The 15,773-nt window shown below is 35.5% G+C and overlaps 1 protein-coding gene and 1 long non-coding RNA gene across 2 annotated transcripts in view; one reads left to right on the forward strand and one right to left on the reverse strand.

Moving 5' to 3' along the window:
- Window positions 1-15,773, reverse strand: part of ADGRA2 (adhesion G protein-coupled receptor A2) — a 140,456-nt gene that overhangs the window by 90,254 nt on the left and 34,429 nt on the right. The gene's annotated exons all lie outside the window — the stretch shown is intronic.
- The window catches only part of LOC140125715 (uncharacterized), a 52,015-nt gene that overhangs the window by 13,077 nt on the left and 23,165 nt on the right, over window positions 1-15,773 (forward strand). The window lies entirely within an intron of this gene.

Here is a 15,773-nt window from a genome sequence, read left to right on the forward strand (position 1 = left end):
ATGACAAACATTATGATGTTGATGGCTATAAACCATCGGGCCATACTTGATAGAAGGACCTCATTTGACCAATAATTTTCTGCTCACTGTGGCCTACAACACTAGAATCTAGGTTCCTTTCAAGTGTTTCCAAGCGTATCACTGTCATACTTTTCAAGCCTTGACAAAAATATGCTGATATTGTATTATATTTGCAAGAAAATATTTGACATTTCAATTCCAGCTGAGACCACCAGCCACATCTATATATATTATTATTATTATTTTCTATAGATGGAAAACATCTTAATTGTCAAGTTCAAGACCACCATCAGTCAGATAAAAAAAAAAAGAATCTCTCCATATGGAGGACCTAATAGAGCCAAGCACTACATTTGAAGCCTATTTATTCCAATAGGCACCATGCAGTCCTTCCTTTCACCTATGGGAGTGCTGTAGGGAGACTGAACTCTTGCTGTTGTCTCACGGATTGCATCTGATCACTGGAGATCCAGTTGTGATCAGCTTATACTTAGGGAAACCTTTTAAACTATAAAAGTTGGGTAGACACTTATAACCCTCCAATTATAAAACCTGATATATAAACTGTGATTAGTATATTTGATCCATATATCACAATCTTGCATGGATCATCATGGCTAAGAGGGTCCTCTAAGAGCAACATCTACCTGATGTCCACATGTCCTCCATGTGCTTCCTCATGTGCTCTACATAACATACAATGTGAGACTGGGTTCCTTGGGCCCACCAGATAAATTATGATGAGGGCCCACCCTCCATCAGCTTCTAGAAAAAAGACTCTAGTAGCTTCCAGATTAGGTTTTGTTATGCTGTACCTCTGTACTGGGTTAGAGCCTGGACCCACTGTAAGATCCTCAGGTACTGTGGTGGGCCAGACCAACACTGAACATAAACATAGGTTCATCTAGATTATGAGCCCCCGTAGGGCCAGCACTGAATGGAGTGATGACAATATATGCTGATATATAAATTTATGCTGACTAAACAGTGGAAAAGTGCTATTGCTTCACTGAATTATTATGGCAGATCAGGGAGAGGCCAAGAAGTTTGTGCACTAACAACCCAAAATCTCAAATAGTGAGGGGATTATTCATGAGAGGAGGCCAAGCTGCGTTGTTTTATAAAGTTTTATAACTTTGAAGAAACCTTAAATGTTGTTTTCTCTTTGCCCCAACCCCCCCCCAGGATTTTGTATTAAAAAACTACTCCTGACATGAGGTGGAAATCTACTTTCTAAGCTGAATAAGAATGTGATAGTATTTGCAACTTTTTAAAGTTGTATTTGATAAATCTCATTTGCGTCAGATCTCCAGGCTTACCTTACCTTGCCTTTTCAAAAGTTACGTAACCAGCGTAAACTGTCACAAAAATGTGGCACAAAAAAACCCAAAAGACACAAAAGTCTATTTAGTTTTGTGTATATGAAATAGACAATGGAAAAGAAAGTTCCTAATTGTCTATGGAACAATAGGTCTCACCCTTAGAGCATCTGTCACTTTTCTGTCACTCTTATTTGATACACTGTCACTCACCCTTTTAGGGGTTGTACCAACCCTGCTCCTGCTTCTCTTGGTTACTATATAACACCTTCATCTGGTCTACGACTTCTGCACCTACCTGGAAGTGGGTGGGGGTCATAGAACTTACTTCAGTTCATTCTTAGCCTTCTGGCCTTTTGTCACGTGTGACATTAGAGGATGTGGCCTACCACAGATTGTCCATAGTGGGTGCTGACAGTATTAGGGCTTATTCAGGAAGTGTTTTTCACATCCGTATGCCATCTGTGATTTCCACGGATAGAATACTGACCCTTTATTTGTAATGAGGCTATTGACATGTCCATTATTTTTCATGGACCTGAGGCTGTTGGGGGAAAAAAAGGTCCTCTTTTGCGGACCTCAGACTCCAATAGAAGTCAAAAAAATAAATAGTTGGCACACAGTTGAAATCAATGTGCGGTCCGTTTTTTTTATCAGATGATTCTGCGGGACCAGGTGTTTTGCCATTTAATTTTTGCCAACCACATAATTGTTTTGCGGGTGTGGAAAAGAACAGATCAACAGATGCCATGTGGACCTAGAAAAAAAAGAAAATACACAACACGGACTGCAAACCGATATTGTTTTTCCCGCTAAACAATGACACACCTTAGACAGTGAAGGGATACACCCACTGACAACATCTAGGTCAGTGATGGCGAACCTTTTAGAGCCTGAGTGCCCAAACTTCCACCAAAAGCCACTTATTTATTGCAAAGTGCCAGCACAGCAATTTAAGCAGTAATTTACCGTATTTCTCCTTGTTCTTTGACAACTTTCAATCCTTCAGCCTCCTAAAGACACCAACACAGTTGAAAGGAGAAGGGCAAATTCATCTATCATTTTAGGCAGATTCTGCAGGAAGATTCTTTGAGTTCTGTCTGGTGAACTTCATGCTGGGGTGATGACCCGGGTGCCCACAGAGAGGACTCCGAGTGCCGCCTCTGGCACCAGTGCCATAGGTTTGTCACCACTGATCTAGGTGCTAATATATTCTGACATTTTAGGTGACATTTATCATGCCTGCAAGTCATGAAAAGTTGCAATTCCTGGTGTGGACTTCTGTGTAACCAATGTCTTCACGGTGTCACAGAGTAGATATTCTAACACACCAGGCCACCAGGGCACCATCACTAATTTGTGGTCTATCACTTGCAGCACCTCCAGCAGCGCCAACAGGACCACAAAGGAAAACTGAAGAATAACTCACATTCCAAGCACTTCCTATTAATCCCCTTCACCACAGTTTACTGAAGAGTTACAACAGGGAGAATGGAAGTAGTGGCAGTGTGGAGAATGAATGGGGTGTTGTGCAGATAAGGCTCTCTCCCCCAGCAGTCTCCATGATACGCCCCATTAACTCCCCACAATACACTTGACAGGCCAGCGACTCAGCCAGCACGTGCCAAGGCTCCAGCAATTCCTGACACTGGGGACGGGAAGGTTCCCAGAGCTCCCTCATGATGCAGATTCACAGGCTGTTACACTGTCACGCCCTTTCTTCTCTGCTTCTGCTTGGCCCTTTCACCATCCCTCTACCTGCTGTAATCTCACTGCAGCAGAGGAAGCTGCAACACAGTGGGCGTAGGAAGTGCTCCTTGAACAACGTAACAGCCTATGAATCTGCAGCACAGAAGGGCTCTGGTAAAAACCAAGTAGCCTTTCAGGCTGATTAACATAATTTAAAAAGTTTATTTTAGATGGAGGGAGGCCATGGATAACAAATATAAGAAGAATACCACAGTCACAGTGCCTGGATCTCTGAGTAGGTGTCCCTTGTTTAACATGATGGATTTTGACAGTACTATAAAATATTCTATCCTGCTACATTGTATTGTGATTTAGTTTACTATTCTACATTGTATTCTTCTCCATTACAGTGTATTTTACTATATTGCACTTTACTACAATGTACTGTACTATACTGTAGTATACTACCGGTATATTGTACTCTATTTCATTTTACCATACAATAGTATTTTGCATTCTGATATACTATATCCTGTACTGTGTTACATTGTAATGTGCTCAATTATACTGGACTATACTGCAGTGTATTATAGTACTATATACTGTACAGTATTTTATAATATTCTGCTACATACTATGTTCTATAGTACAGTGTATTAAGTAATACTGCACCATGTTATATTGTATTCTGTTACATTATACTGTATTATACTATACATTATACTGTTCTATATTATATTGTATTCTGCTGTGCAATACTGTACTTTATTATATTGTACTCTTCAGCCTTGCAGCGCTGGGGACCTGGGTTCAAGTCCCAGGGTCAACATCTGCAAAGAGTTTGTATGTTCTCTCCGTGTTTGTGTGGGTTTCCCCCGGGTCCTCCGGTTTCCACCCACACACCAAAGCATACTGGTAGGTTGATTAGATTGTGAGCTGCATTGGGGACAGGGACTGATCTGGCGAGCTCTAAAGGAATTATACAGTATGTTACATTGTATTCTTCTACATTATACAGGACAGAATAAAAAATAGGAATAATGCAGTTGTCTTTAGGGGCTGCACCTTTCTTATAAGACCTCTGGTTTAGCATTTGTGTGAAATCAGAGGCAAAATAAAGGACAATTTGGGCCTAAAGTAAATACATATCCCCATGAGACTTTGGTCAAACAAACTTGAAGTTTCTGCAGAAGTCACTCCATCATTTGACATTAACACAAGGAGAGGTCATACATCTCAGTCATGAAAAGGAGAGTGGTCCTCACAGATGGAGTAGTATAGACATTCATTCTAGCAGGACGAGGGTTAATGTCCAGAATGCCCTTTAACACTTGGGTAAATGGAGACCCTGTGTTATACTGGAGATCACCCAGGCTCATACCTCAACTCCCTGTAGACTAAACTCTGCAGAAAAGCCCTGAAGTGGCCGGGGCCCCGGCTCTGACAGCCTGATTTATAGCTTCTAATTAAGGGGAATGCTTGGAAAAGAAAACGCAAGCAAACCCCCTTAATTGTAGCCTTCATCACTGACCTCTTAAAGGTACATTCATGGAGGGGTCCAAAATAAACTCATGATGATATGTTAATCCAGAACGCTTCAAACTCTGCCAGAATTTCAGGATAATCTCGCAATTTTTGCACCACTTGCTTTGTACCGTATTTCTGCACAAATGTATCCTACAAATGTGAACGAGGACTTATAGGAGAGGCTTCCTGCCATTACTGATTAAAGCGAATGGGTCGTCTACAATTCCTGCAGTGTATAATCCATTGTACTTCGTCAAAGGTACAAAAGAGGAAATTTAAGAAACCTTTCCTTAGGCTAATACTCCGTCAACCTGACCTTGCCCCTAGTCGCCCTATAACATATTATATTTCATATAACCCCAGTCCTGGTCATCTTGTACACGGCGGATTAAAGACCTATGTGGGGTGAAATATTTGTCCTAAAAGTACATCAAGTTTTGGATCTATGCTTAGTGTCAGGAACACTCCTGTCATAAATACGAAGCTTATCAGGGTCATATCTTATCAGGGGATAGCGTAGAAGCTATAAATTCTAGATTTTTTTGTGAAACCTTCACAACCAGCTTTCCTGGGGTCCTGAATGGCAAGTCTGTCTAACTTAACCCATGCTGCTGCATATATTATTATGTAGTCTGCCAAATATGGGTGACAACCCTATGCTAATATCAATAATACATTTTAATATAGCACCAGAATATTCTGCAGTGCTGTACATATAATAACTGTAAAACGTGTCCATATGGGTTCCATCTTATGAGAAAAAGCTAGAAACAAGAGTAAATAAGGGAATCTCAGTATTTGCTTATTTTAGTTTTAGAATAAATTATATTGATTGCTGTTTGTAAGGTGTCGCTATAGAATATAAATACAGGCAGTCCCCGGGTTACATACAAGATAGGGTCCATAGGTTTGTTCTTAAGTTGAATTTGTATGGAAGTCGAAACTGTATATTTTATAATTGTAGATCAAACTTTTTTTTGCCCCAGTGATAATTGGAGTTTCAAAAATTTTTTTCTGTAATTGGACTAAGAATTATTAATAAAGCTTCATTACAGATACCTTACAGCTGATCATTGCAGTCTGGGACTATAGTAAAGCATCCAGAGAGATTCAACAGAGGTCACAGTGGGCAGAGGGGTCTGTCTTTAACTAGGGGTCGTGTGTAAGTCGGGTGTCCTTAAGTAGGGGATCGCCTGTATACACAAAGTTAAAGGATTCAAACAGGGAACGCACTACACCAGCCAACAAGGGGTTAAGGAGCAGTTTATATAATTCCATCTGGTCTTTGTTAGGATCCTGATGACTTCAACATTGAAGAAAAGTGGTACAAGCGTGTCCCCCCCTCTAATTGCTGGGCTGTATAACTGGCTGCAGAGCCGCACATAACCATAGGGGATACACACATCAGGGGCTGGATACGGTACAGGACGCCCCATTCACATAGTAGTAATGAATCAGTGTTGTTTTCCCTAAATCATAAGCGTATCCTACTATGTATAATCAAAGATTTGTATCCAAAAACAGCCAAACATATGGAATAGAAATCCGTATGAGATATGAGTCACATTTATTACACTGTTTGCACCAGTTTTCTGTCTGACTTTGCACTGAAAAGATTGTGCAAACTGCTTGTACATGAATGTATATTTACTTGTCCGCGCCAGTTTTGTGTCGCGGCTGCGCTGTGCCCGACGTGCCACAAAATTCTGCATCTAAAGGGGTTTTTCCGATGCAGAGTCGGACCATGAACCATATTTATTACTACGAGTAAACAGAATTGTGCCACACAAAAAAAAAGTGTAGGTGCACCATTCCCAGGCGTGAGATTAATGAAAATCGTACGGAACTTTCGATGAATCTAGTGCACTCTGCACATCCACAAGCAAAATGCACATACTACAGTTTGCACATGATAAATGTGCCACATAGAGAATTGTTGCCAGTGGTTGAGAAACATGGCTGTATTCTTCCAAAAATAGCGCCATACCTGAGCTTACCTGTATAGAAAAGAATGGCGCTTAGTTGCAATAGCACACACTACCCATGGTCAGGAGAGGAGCTGCTTTTGATTGTCAGACCTCAGACAACCTCTATAAATTTGTTGTCACACCTGCCTTCAAAAGGTCATCTTTAATTTTTTGTCATGTTTTTCAAAGAAGCCCCTGCCATTAAGGAATGCCACTATAAAGGGGTGTCCAAGGTCAGTACAATGTTTGCTTAGGGCCTAGGTATTAACCACATTAATTCCAGGACCTTAAAGGGATTGCCCAAGTTTTGAAAAACTTGGTTTCTTTTTCCCCTTAACAGCGCCACCTCTGACCATGGTCTGTACCAGTATTGCAGCTCAGCTGTATAGTAATGAATCGAGCTACGTTGCAATATTACGGACTACCCATGGTCAGGTGTGGAGATGTCTTTAAAAAAATGTAGCCATGTTTTTCCTTCCCTTTAAGTTTCCCAGCAGAGTATGTTCAGAAGATTTTGCTGCCCCTTCTGACTTGACCTCTTCCTATAAGGCATCTTCATCCTTCTGTAAAATGGATGTATATGGACAGCGCTGGGGACCTGGGTTCATGTCCCAGGGTCAACATCGGCAAACAGTTTGTATGTTCTCTACATGTTTGCGTGGGTTTCCTCTGGGTCCTCCAGTTTCCTTCCACACTCCAAAACATACTGGTAGGTTGATTAGATTGTGAGCCCCATTGGGGACACGGACTGATTTGGCAAGCTCTGTGCAGCGGTGCGTAATCTGTGTGCGCTATATAAATAAAGGAATTATTATTATGGATACAGCTATGCAAGAATTGATTCATCAGAACCATGGTCCATGGTCCAGTACTGATGATCACTTGCCTACTGCATAACAATGAGCTTTCTGACACTTTGCTACCATAGTCAGAAGTACATAACCTCCTTAGAATTTTTTGCTATCTAATCTTTTCTATGGGATTGAACTAGAAAGGCGAACCTTCACCCCCATTGTGTATAAGTGACCCTGGGTCACCCATGATCCTGTCACTAGCCCAACAGTAAATAGATACTAACCACTTCATACAGGGAAACCAGGTCACCGTCACAGCAAGTCAGTGGGGGTAAAACTTGATGCTGTGCAGTGCAGTTAACTAAATTCTTAGGGGGCGTCTTGTAAACCATACGAGGAGACGAGTAGTAATATAACTCATAGATGAGGAGACTAGTAGTAATATAACTCATATAGATGAGGAGACTAGTAGTAATATAACTCATATAGACGAGGAGGCTATTAGTAATATAACTCATATAGACGAGGAGACTAGTAGTAATATAACTCATATCGACGAGGAGACTAGTAGTAATATATAACTCATATAGATGAGGAGACTAGTAGTAATATAACTCATATAGATGAGGAGACTAGTAGTAATATAACTCATATAGATGAGGAGACTAGTAGTAATATAACTCATATCGACGAGGAGACTAGTAGTAATATAACTCATAGATGAGGAGACTAGTAGTAATATAACTAATAGATGAGGAGACTAGTAGTAATATAACTTATATAGATGAGGAGAATAGTAGTAATATAACTCATATAGATGATGAGACTAGTAGTAATATAACTCATATAGACGAGGAGACTAGTAGTAATATAACTCATATAGATGAGGAGACTATTAGTAATATAACTCATATAGATGAGGAGAATAGTAGTAATATTACTCATATAGATGAGGAGACTAGTAGTAATATAACTCATATAGATGAGGAGAATAGTAGTAATATAACTCATAGATGAGGAGACTAGTAGTAATATATAACTCATATAGATGAGGAGACTAGTAGTAATATAACTCATATAGATGAGGAGAATAGTAGTAATATAACTCATATAGATGATGAGACTATTAGTAATATAACTCATATAGACGAGGAGACTAGTAGTAATATAACTCATATAGACGAGGAGACTAGTAGTAATATAACTCATATAGATGAGGAGACTAGTAGTAATATAACTCATATCGACGAGGAGACTAGTAGTAATATATAACTCATATAGATGAGGAGACTAGTAGTAATATAACTAAAAGATGAGGAGACTAGTAGTAATATAACTTATATAGATGAGGAGAATAGTAGTAATATAACTCATATAGATGAGGAGACTAGTAGTAATATAACTCATATAGATGATGAGACTAGTAGTAATATAACTCGTATAGATGAGGAGACTAGTAGTAATATATAACTAATAGATGAGGAGACTAGTAGTAATATAACCCATAGATGAGGAGACTAGTAGTAATATAACTCATAGATGAGGAGACTATTAGTAATATAACTCATATAGATAAGGAGACTAGTAGTAATATAACTCGTATAGATGAGTAGACAAGTAGTAATATAACTCATATCGACGAGGAGACTAGTAGTAATATATAACTAATAGATGAGGAGACTAGTAGTAATATATAACTAATAGATGAGGAGACTAGTAGTAATATATAACTAATAGATGAGGAGACTAGTAGTAATATAACTAATAGATGAGGAGAATGGTAGTAATATAACTCATAGATGAGGAGAATGGTAGTAATATAACTCATATCGACGAGGAGACTAGTAGTAATATAACTCATAGATGAGAAGAATGGTAGTAATATAACTCATATCGATGAGGAGACTAGTAGTAATATAACTCATAGATGAGGAGACTAGTAGTAATATAACTCATATAGATGAGGAGACTAGTAGTAATATAACTCATATAGATGATGAGACTAGTATTAATATAACTCATATAGATGAGGAGACTAGTAGTAATATAACTCATATCGACGAGGAGACTAGTAGTAATATAACTCATAGATGAGGAGACTATTAGTAATATAACTAATAGATGAGGAGACTAGTAGTAATATAACTCATAGATGAGGAGACTATTAGTAATATAACTCATATAGATGAGGAGACTAGTAGTAATATAACTAATAGATGAGGAGACTAGTAGTAATATAACTCATATAGATGAGGAGACTATTAGTAATATAACTCATATAGATGAGGAGACTAGTAGTAATATAACTAATAGATGAGGAGACTATTAGTAATATAACTCATATAGATGATGAGACTAGTAGTAATATAACTCATATAGATGAGGAGACTATTAGTAATATAACTCATATAGATGAGGAGAATAGTAGTAATATAACTCATATAGATGATGAGACTATTAGTAATATAACTCATATAGATGAGGAGACTAGTAGTAATATAACTCATATAGACGAGGAGACTAGTAGTAATATAACTCATATAGATGAGGAGACTATTAGTAATATAACTCATATAGATGAGGAGACTAGTAGTAATATAACTCATATCGACGAGGAGACTAGTAGTAATATATAACTCATATAGATGAGGAGACTAATAGTAATATAACTAATAGATGAGGAGACTAGTAGTAATATAACTTATATAGATGAGGAGAATAGTAGTAATATAACTCATATAGATGAGGAGACTATTAGTAATATAACTCATATAGATGATGAGACTAGTAGTAATATAACTCGTATAGATGAGGAGACTAGTAGTAATATATAACTAATAGATGAGGAGACTAGTAGTAATATAACCCATAGATGAGGAGACTAGTAGTAATATAACTCATATAGATGAGGAGACTATTAGTAATATAACTCATAGATGAGGAGACTATTAGTAATATAACTCATATAGATGAGGAGACTAGTAGTAATATAACTCGTATAGATGAGTAGACAAGTAGTAATATAACTCATATCGACGAGGAGACTAGTAGTAATATATAACTAATAGATGAGGAGACTAGTAGTAATATAACCCATAGATGAGGAGACTAGTAGTAATATAACTCATATAGATGAGGAGAATAGTAGTAATATAACTCATAGATGAGGAGACTATTAGTAATATAACTCATATAGATGAGGAGACTATTAGTAATATAACTCGTATAGATGAGTAGACAAGTAGTAATATAACTCATATCGACGAGGAGACTAGTAGTAATATATAACTAATAGATGAGGAGACTAGTAGTAATATATAACTAATAGATGAGGAGACTAGTAGTAATATATAACTAATAGATGAGGAGACTAGTAGTAATATAACTAATAGATGAGGAGAATGGTAGTAATATAACTCATAGATGAGGAGAATGGTAGTAATATAACTCATATCGACGAGGAGACTAGTAGTAATATAACTCATAGATGAGGAGAATGGTAGTAATATAACTCATATCGACGAGGAGACTAGTAGTAATATAACTCATAGATGAGGAGAATGGTAGTAATATAACTCATATCGACGAGGAGACTAGTAGTAATATAACTCATAGATGAGGAGACTAGTAGTAATATAACTCATATAGATGAGGAGACTAATAGTAATATAACTCATATAGATGATGAGACTAGTATTAATATAACTCATATAGATGAGGAGACTAGTAGTAATATAACTCGTATAGATGAGGAGACTAGTAGTAATATAACTCATATCGACGAGGAGACTAGTAGTAATATAACTCATATAGATGAGGAGACTATTAGTAATATAACTAATAGATGAGGAGACTAGTAGTAATATAACTCATAGATGAGGAGACTATTAGTAATATAACTCAAATAGATGAGGAGACTAGTAGTAATATAACTAATAGATGAGGAGACTATTAGTAATATATAACTCATATAGATGAGGAGACTATTAGTAATATAACTCATATAGATGAGGAGACTAGTAGTAATATAACTCATATAGATGAGGAGACTAGTAGTAATATAACTCATAGATGAGGAGACTAGTAGTAATATAACTCATATAGATGAGGAGACTAGTAGTAATATAACTAATAGATGAGGAGACTATTAGTAATATAACTCATATAGATGAGGAGACTAGTAGTAATATAACTCATATAGATGAGGAGACTAGTAGTAATATAACTCATATAGATGAGGAGACTAGTAGCAATTTAACTCATAGATGAGGAGACTATTAGTAATTTAACTCATAGATGAGGAGACTAGTAGTAATATAACTCATAGATGAGGAGACTATTAGTAATATAACTCATATAGATGAGGAGACTATTAGTAATATAACTCATAGATGAGGAGACTATTAGTAATATAACTCATAGATGAGGAGACTAGTAGCAATATAACTCATATAGATGAGGAGACTAGTAGTAATATAACTCATATAGATGAGGAGACTAGTAGCAATATAACTCATAGATGAGGAGACTAGTAGTAATATAACTCATATAGATGAGGAGACTAGTAGTAATATAACTCATATAGATGAGGAGACTAGTAGTAATATAACTCATATAGATGAGGAGACTAGTAGTAATATAACTCATATAGACGAGGAGACGAGTAGTAATATAACTCATATAGACGAGGAGACTAGTAGTAATATATAACTCATATAGATGAGGAGACTAGTAGTAATATAACTCATAGATGAGGAGACTATTAGTAATATAACTCATATAGATGAGGAGACTAGTAGTAATATAACTCATATAGATGAGGAGACTATTAGTAAAATAACTCATATAGATGAGGAGACTATTAGTAATATAACTCATATAGATGAGGAGACTATTAGTAATATAACTAATAGATGAGGAGACTAGTAGTAATATAACTCATATAGATGAGGAGACTAGTAGTAATATAACTCATATAGATGAGGAGACTATTAGTAATATAACTCATATAGATGAGGAGACTATTAGTAATATAACTAATAGATGAGGAGACTATTAGTAATATAACTCATAGATGAGGAGACTAGTAGTAATATAACTCATATAGATGAGGAGACTAGTAGTAATATAACTCATATAGATGAGGAGACTAGTAGTAATATAACTCATATAGATGAGGAGACTAGTAGTAATATAACTCATATAGATGAGGAGACTAGTAGCAATTTAACTCATAGATGAGGAGACTATTAGTAATTTAACTCATAGATGAGGAGACTATTAGTAATATAACTCATAGATAAGGAGACTAGTAGTAATATAACTCATATAGATGAGGAGACTAGTAGTAATATAACTCATAGATGAGGAGACTAGTAGTAATATAACTAATAGATGAGGAGACTAGTAGTAATATAACTCATAGATGAGGAGACTAGTAGTAATATAACTCATATAGATGAGGAGACTAGTAGTAATATAACTCATATAGATGAGGAGACTAGTAGTAATATAACTCATAGATGAGGAGACTATTAGTAATATAACTCATATAGATGAGGAGACTAGTAGTAATATAACTCATAGATGAGGAGACTATTAGTAATATAACTCATATAGATGAGGAGACTAGTAGTAATATAACTCATAGATGAGGAGACTATTAGTAATATAACTCATATCGACGAGGAGACTAGTAGTAATATAACTAATAGATGAGGAGACTAGTAGTAATATAACTCATAGATGAGGAGACTAGTAGTAATATAACTCATATAGATGAGGAGACTAGTAGTAATATAACTCATATAGATGAGGAGACTAGTAGTAATATAACTCATATAGATGAGGAGACTATTAGTAATATAACTCATATAGATGAGGAGACTAGTAGTAATATAACTCATATAGATGAGGAGACTAGTAGTAATATAACTCATATAGATGAGGAGACTATTAGTAATATAACTCATATAGATGAGGAGACTAGTAGTAATATAACTCATATAGATGAGGAGACTAGTAGTAATATGACTAATAGATGAGGAGACTAGTAGTAATATTACTCATATAGATGAGGAGACTAGTAGTAATATAACTCATAGATGAGGAGACTATTAGTAATATAACTCATAGATGAGGAGACTATTAGTAATTTAACTCATAGATGAGGAGACTATTAGTAATATAACTCATAGATGAGGAGACTAGTAGTAATATAACTCATATAGATGAGGAGACTAGTAGTAATATAACTCATATAGATGAGGAGACTAGTAGTAATATAACTCATATAGATGAGGAGACTAGTAGTAATATAACTCATATAGATGAGGAGACTAGTAGCAATTTAACTCATAGATGAGGAGACTATTAGTAATTTAACTCATAGATGAGGAGACTATTAGTAATATAACTCATAGATGAGGAGACTAGTAGTAATATAACTCATATAGATGAGGAGACTAGTAGTAATATAACTCATAGATGAGGAGACTAGTAGTAATATAACTAATAGATGAGGAGACTAGTAGTAATATAACTCATAGATGAGGAGACTAGTAGTAATATAACTCATATAGATGAGGAGATTAGTAGTAATATAACTCATATAGATGAGGAGACTAGTAGTAATATAACTCATAGATGAGGAGACTAGTAGTAATATAACTAATAGATGAGGAGACTAGTAGTAATATAACTCATAGATGAGGAGACTAGTAGTAATATAACTCATATAGATGAGGAGACTAGTAGTAATATAACTCATATAGATGAGGAGACTATTAGTAATATAACTCATATAGATGAGGAGACTAGTAGTAATATAACTCATATAGATGAGGAGACTAGTAGTAATATAACTCATATAGATGAGGAGACTATTAGTAATATAACTCATATAGATGAGGAGACTAGTAGTAATATAACTCATATAGATGAGGAGACTATTAGTAATATGACTAATAGATGAGGAGACTAGTAGTAATATTACTCATATAGATGAGGAGACTAGTAGTAATATAACTCATAGATGAGGAGACTATTAGTAATTTAACTCATAGATGAGGAGACTATTAGTAATATAACTCATAGATGAGGAGACTAGTAGTAATATAACTCATATAGATGAGGAGACTAGTAGTAATATAACTCATAGATGAGGAGACTAGTAGTAATATAACTCATATAGATGAGGAGACTAGTAGTAATATAACTCATATCGACGAGGAGACTAGTAGTAATATAACTCATATAGATGAGGAGACTAGTAGTAATATAACTCATATAGATGAGGAGACTAGTAGTAATATAACTCATATAGATGAGGAGACTAGTAGTAATATAACTCATAGATGAGGAGACTAGTAGTAATATATAACTCATATAGATGAGGAGACTATTAGTAATATAACTCATATAGATGAGGAGACTATTAGTAATATAACTCATATAGATGAGGAGACTATTAGTAATATAACTAATAGATGAGGAGACTAGTAGTAATATAACTCATAGATGAGGAGACTAGTAGTAATATAACTCATAGATGAGGAGACTAGTAGTAATATAACTCATATAGACGAGGAGACTAGTAGTAATATAACTCATATAGATGAGGAGACTAGTAGTAATATAACTCATATAGATGAGGAGACTAGTAGTAATATAACTCATATAGATGAGGAGACTATTAGTAATATAACTCATATAGATGAGGAGACTAGTAGTAATATAACTCATAGATGAGGAGACTAGTAGTAATATAACTCATAGATGAGGAGACTATTAGTAATATAACTCATATAGATGAGGAGACTAGTAGTAATATAACTCATAGATGAGGAGACTATTAGTAATATAACTCATATAGATGAGGAGACTAGTAGTAATATAACTCATAGATGAGGAGACTAGTAGTAATATAACTCATAGATGAGGAGACTATTAGTAATATAACTCATATAGATGAGGAGACTAGTAGTAATATAACTCATAGATGAGGAGACTATTAGTAATATAACTCATATAGATGAGGAGACTAGTAGTAATATAACTCATAGATGAGGAGACTAGTAGTAATATAACTCATATAGATGAGGAGACTAGTAGTAATATAACTCATATAGATGAGGAGACTAGTAGTAATATAACTCATATAGATGAGGAGACTAGTAGTAATTTAACTCATAGATGAGGAGACTATTAGTAATATAACTCATATAGATGAGGAGACTAGTAGTAATATAACTCATAGATGAGGAGACTATTAGTAATATAACTCATATAGATGAGGAGACTAGTAGTAATATAACTCATAGATGAGGAGACTATTAGTAATATAACTCATATAGATGAGGAGACTAGTAGTAATATAACTCATATAGATGAGGAGACTAGTAGTAATTTAACTCATAGATGAGGAGACTAGTAGTAATATAACTCATATAGATGAG

The sequence above is a fragment of the Engystomops pustulosus genome, chromosome 4, assembly GCF_040894005.1.
Source record: "Engystomops pustulosus chromosome 4, aEngPut4.maternal, whole genome shotgun sequence".
Taxonomy (NCBI): domain Eukaryota; kingdom Metazoa; phylum Chordata; class Amphibia; order Anura; family Leptodactylidae; genus Engystomops; species Engystomops pustulosus.